Here is a 6095-nt window from a genome sequence, read left to right as displayed (position 1 = left end):
AAAGAAACCTACCTGAAAGATATCTTATTTACATACAATCTACAGCACAGAAGCAGGCCATTGGTTTATTCCAGTGTTTATACTCCACACCAGCCTCCTCCCACTCTAATTACCTCTTCACATCCTGCCCGTATCCCTGGATTCCTTTCTCTCTAATCAAGCCTGCCCTTAAATTAGGGTTGGCAACCCTCCAGGATTGTCCTGGAATCTCCAGGATTTGAAGATTAATCTCCGGGTGACTGCTGCAAGTATCCTGACTTAGAAGTATATCGCCGATCCTTCACCGTCGCTGGGTCAAAATCCTGGAACTCTCTACCTAACAGCACTGTGGGAATACCATCACCACACAGACTGCAGCGGTTCAAGAAGACGGCTCACCACCACCTTCTCAAGGGCAATTAGGGATGGACAATAAATGCTGTCATTGCCAGCGACGCCCTGATCCCATAAATGAATAAAACAAAGGGCATGAAACAAAATTGTTTTTTTTTCCCTTTCTTTGAACACTTTCATTTATTAGTTATAAAAATACTGGCGATGAGGAAAAAAGGCAGTTGTTGCGGTACCACCATGTGTCTCCTACTTATTGTACATAATTCCCTTTAACTATGTTTGGATAGAGTTTGCATGTACGGGGCGTTGCCACTTTAAGAAATATAGAGTTTGCATGTACGGGGCGTTGCCCCTTTAAGAACGCGACCTAACGTGATGACGTCACGTCGCACATCACGTGACCGCCCTAAGCATGGGCAAACACGATGACGTCACGTCACACATCACCTTTAAGGGAATAACTGGTCTCAGACTGCAGTACCGGCAGTGACCACCCCTGTATAAAAGGCCCTAGCAGGCTTCTGTAGTTTCAGTTTCCAGGTTGTCTCCATTCAGTAAAGACTTGTTATAATCAACTCCTGCAGTCCGTGTCTCAATTATACACGGACATAATACTGGCGACGAGTAAGAAACGAACTTACCTGCAACTCGGCAGCACCTCAGACGACGTTATTGAAGGTCGAAGCCAGAAGAAAGAAAAAAAATAATCCAAAGAAACTTGAGAAACGGGCGTCGACCGTGGGCAACCGCCCTCCAAATTATCGAATTGAAAAGTGCAGGAGAGACTGTCGAGAGCCAGGCTTGGTTCTCCAGTCTGTGGTTTCCCAGCTAATCGGGCTGGTGGCAGGTAGTGCACTGATCCTTCCTGGGCTGTGGCGGGCTAGAGCTCGATCGGGTGGCTCTGCAATGGGGCCGGGCAGCGAGTCGGGAAGCAAAGAGAGAGAGAGAGGGTGGAGCACACAGGGCGCGGCCGGTGCTTCGAAGCCGGGCAGCGTTCGGACATAAGAGGGAGGGAAGTGTCCCAGAGGGTCCACTCCATGACGGGAGCGGTTCTTCAATTAACGGAGCAAATATTGAAGCGCGATAGAAAAATAAAAATACCGCGGAGAGCGGTGTTGGCAGCAGCGATCGGGGAGGCGCGAAGACCATAGGGCGTCGCCATTACAGGATAGTAAAATAAATATAATCGCCAGCAACAGCATTGGCAGCAGCAGCAGCAGCGGCGGAAAAGCGCGGGAGGCGCCATTTTGATCCATCGGGGACGAAGGCAAAGCGCGGGAGGCGCCATCTTAGATTTTCAAGATGCCAAAGACTGGCGATATCACTGCCTTCGATAAGGCAATAGAAGACTGGACCACGTATGTGGAAAGAGTCGAGGTATATTGCGAGGCAAACGAAATAGCCGATGAGAAAAAGGCATCGGTATTGCTAAATTTAATGGGCGCAAGAACGTACGACCTATTGCGGGACCTGATTACTCCAGCCAAACCGAAGGCGAAGAGTTTTAACGAAATTGTTGCTATCCTACAGGAACACCTAAATCCTACACCGCTGCTGATAGCAGAAAGATTCAAATTCCACAGGAGAAATCAGCATAAAAATGAGAGCAATGCTGATTACCTTACGGAACTACGCAAGCTATCAAAGCACTGCCAGTTCGGAGCAGGACTGGCAGATACCTTACGGGACAAATTTGTCTGTGGACTCCTGAGTGAAGGAACCCAGAAGAGGTTACTCTCAGAGAAAGAGCTGACGCTAGATAAGGCTTTCAGCGTGGCAGTATCGTACGAAGCAGCAGCAAGGGGAGCTGCGGAAATACAACAAAAGCCACAGGAATATGGCACCCACGAAATGACACGGGGATTTGCAAAATGTTATCGCTGCGGCAGAACAAACCATGACCAGAAGGACTGCTGGTCCAAGGACAAAATATGCAGACAATGCAGAAAGATGGGACACATTGCACGAGTTTGCAGGTTTGTTCAAACATTCAAGAAGGCTATCAAGGCAATGTGTAATGAAGATATACCCCTACAACACAAGGTGGATAACTTCTTGTTTGCCGACCGGAATGCGACACATGCGGTTACCAACCAAACTCCAGCCATGATGTTCTTCAATCGAAGACTACGATGCCGCTTGAGATGTGGAGAACAGGCAGTTTCAGAATATGAATGAAAGGCCGACCAGGAGTTTTAAGATAGGTCAACCAGTTTTGGCCTGGGACTACCGCACAGAGAAATGGCAGCCAGGAACGATCTGTACACGGCAAGGACCTCTAATGTATACAGTGGACGTTGGAGAGAGCATTGTAAGATGCCATGCTGACCAGATTCTAGAGTCACTGGAAAACGGCAACTCCACACCACGATCTGATACACCTGGTGATGAAACTGAAGTACCAATTGCATCTACTGCAGAATCGGTGATATTGGAAGCAGACGAACCAAACAACGACATTGATCCTGACTCAACCTTGCCAGAAGAACCTGATATCCCAAAGAGGCGTTATCCAGACAGAATCAGGAAGCCTCCTCAAAGACTGAACTTATAATTGCTTAACTTCAACCAATGTATCTAGCAATTGTAATTGTAATTAGTTATTATTTAGTTGTTAAATGAATGTTATGTACTGTTTATCTAAAAGGGGAGGAATTGTTGTGTATGTACCTTTAAGGGAATAACTGGTCTCAGACTGCAGTACTGGCAGTGACCACCCCTGTATAAAAGGCCCTAGCAAGCTTCTGTAGTTTCAGTTTCCAGGTTGTCTCCATTCAGTAAAGACTTGTTATAATCAACTCCTGCAGTCCGTGTCTCAATTATACACGGACATAATACGAAGAGTTCGCTCGCCTGTCGGCGAGTTCACCGACCTGCCAAGACCCACGTTTATTACCTCTTGGAACGCCCGTTCGGTGTTCCTGCAGATTTCATCAGACTGGGGACCTTCTTCCAACAATGACAGAGCCATGGTCCGCATCTGCTCAACCTGCCAGTCACTATGACGCGGCCAGCTGTTTCACCCCGGCGCCCGCTTCGAACCACGGGCTGCAGAGGTCACACGCTTCCACAGTCCTTCGCAGGGCTGAATACGTTTTATTCACCCTCACACACATCGGGATCCGCTCAAGACCCCATCTACCGGACCACATATTTGGACCTCGCCCCCCCAAGTCGAGGCAGCACGACCGCCGAGACAACCGACCACCCATCGTCGTTACGGCAGCCCAAGTACGACCGCCCGCCAGACCACCAGCCACCCAACAGTCTTCGTCTCGAGACTACAGGAGTCATTCGGACAGGCTCGTCAGACCATCTCATCGTTTGACGTTGTCCGTTAAAGCGAATTCTGGGGGGGCGTATGTAGCGGTACCACCATGTGTCTCCTACTTATTGTACATAATTCCCTTTAACTATGTTTGGATAGAGTTTGCATGTACGGGGCATTGCCCCTTTAAGAAATATAGAGTTTGCATGTACGGGGTGATGCGCTATCAATTACTCATAAAAGACTGAGAGTTAAGGGAGTAACTAAAGGCTTTTATTAACAAAAGAATGAAGGTCTGCCTCGAGTGGTCGACCGGTCCAGAAATACAAAGGGCTGGGGAGCAGTCACCTTTATACTAGGACTTGTGGGAGGAGTCAGCCGAGGCATGTCCAGGCATGTACACAGTGGAATACAAACAGTGGTTTACCACATTCACCCCTTGTTTAAAATTGAGTCCGGCGGGGTGAAGTGTATTAAAAGTTAGTGTATTGGAGTCTCTCCGGAGGTCTTGTCTGCCGCTGTGATCGGCGTGGCGACGGCAGGGGTAGTGGAGCTTCCGGCGTCGAGTCCTGCATGGGCTGTGGCACAGGCGTGTCGTCCTCGTAGATGTCGAGCGGGTCGTGGGGCCCAGGCCTGCCGTCTGCTGAGCCTGGATATCGGATCGTGGGGGGGGGGGGGGTGGTAGTGAGTAGTGGGTTACTGCGGCCCCCGAGGGTGCAAGGTCTCTTATGGAGACTGTGTCCTCCCGCCCGTCCGGGTATGCAATGTAAGCATACTGGGGGTTGGCGTGGAGGAGGTCGACCCTCTCGACCAGGGGGTCCGTTTTATGGGTCCTCACGTGCCTTCTCAGTAGGACCGGCCCTGGGGACGTCAGCCATGGCGGTAGCGATGTCCCCGATGTGGACTTCCTTGGGAAGACAAACATTTTCTCATGAGGGGTGGCGTTAGTGGCAGTGCAGAGCAGTGACCGAATAGAGTGGAGCGCATCGGGGAGCACATCCTGCCAGCGGGAGGTTGGAAGGCCCCTAGACTTTAAGGCTAGCAGGGCGGCCTTCCAAACTGTCGCATTTTCTCTTTCCACCTGTCCATTCCCCCGGGGGTTGTAACTGGTGGTCCTGCTTGTGGCAATACCCCTAGTTAGCAGGTACTGACGGAGTTCGTCGCTCATAAACGATGAGCCCCGGTCGCTATGGATATAGCTGGGGAAACCGAACAGGGTGAAGAGGTCGTTCAGACATTTAATGACCGTGGCACTGGTCATGTCCGGGCAGGGGATGGCGAACGGGAAACGGGAGTACTCATCAATAATATTGAGGAAGTACACATTGCGGTCGGAGGAGGGGAGAGGCCCTTTAAAATCAACGCTCAGGCGCTCGAAGGGGCGAGTGGCTTTTATCAGGTGGGCCCTGTCTGGTCTATAAAAGTGCGGTTTGCACTCAACGCAGACTTGGCAGTTCCTGGTCATGGTCCTGACCTCCTCAATAGAGTAAGGCAGGTTGCGGGCCTTGATGAAGTGGAAGAACCTGGTGAACCCCGGGTGGCAGAAGTCATTGTGGAGGGCCCGCAGTCTATCGATCTGCGCGCTGGCGCAGGTGCCACGCGATAGCGCATCCGGGGGTTCATTGAGCTTCCCGGGCCAGTACAAGATCTCGTAATTGTAGGTGGAAAGTTCGATTCTCCACCTCAAGATCTTGTCATTTTTGATTTTGCCCCTCTGCTTGTTGTTAAACATGAAAGCAACTGAACGTTGGTCAGTGAGCAGGGTAAATCGTTTTCCGGCCGGGTAGTGCCTCCAATGACGCACAGCCTCCACAATCGCCTGGGCCTCCTTCTCAACAGCGGAGTGTCTGGTCTCCGGGCCTTGGAGGGTTCGTGAAAAGAAGGCCACGGGTCTCCCCGCCTGATTGAGGGTAGCAGCCAGGGCAAAGTCGGACGCGTCGCTTTCCACCTGGAAGGGGATGGATTCGTCCACTGCGTGCATGGTGGCTTTGGCAATGTCTTCCTTGATACGGTGGAAGGCTAAGCGGGCCTCTGCCGTCAAGGGAAAAGAGGTGGACTTGATCAGCGGATGGGCCTTGTCCGCATAGTAGGGGACCCACTGGGCATAATAGGAGAAAAACCCTAGGCACCTCTTCAGGGCCTTGAGGCAGTGGGGCAGTGGGAGTTCCATAAGGGGACGCATCCGGTCGGGGTCGGGGCCGATGACTCCGTGTTCCACAACACAGCCAAGGATGGCGAGGCGGTTTGTGTGGAATATGCACTTCTTGTTATATGTCAGGTTCAGGAGTTGGGCGGTGCGGAGGAATTTTTCGAGGTTTGCGTCATGGTCCTGCAAGTCACGGCCGCAGATGGTCACATTGTCCAGATATGGGAAAGTGGCCTGCAACGCATTTTGATCTACCATCCGGTCCATCTCCCTTTGGAAGATGGAGACCCCGTTGGTGACGCCAAAGGGAACCCTAAGGAAGTGGTAGAGGCAGCCGTTTGCCTCAAA

This window comes from Somniosus microcephalus, chromosome 15, assembly GCF_052327205.1.
Source record: "Somniosus microcephalus isolate GS21.2 chromosome 15, FLI_Smic_1.0, whole genome shotgun sequence".
Taxonomy (NCBI): domain Eukaryota; kingdom Metazoa; phylum Chordata; class Chondrichthyes; order Squaliformes; family Somniosidae; genus Somniosus; species Somniosus microcephalus.
This window is presented reverse-complemented; position numbering follows the sequence as displayed.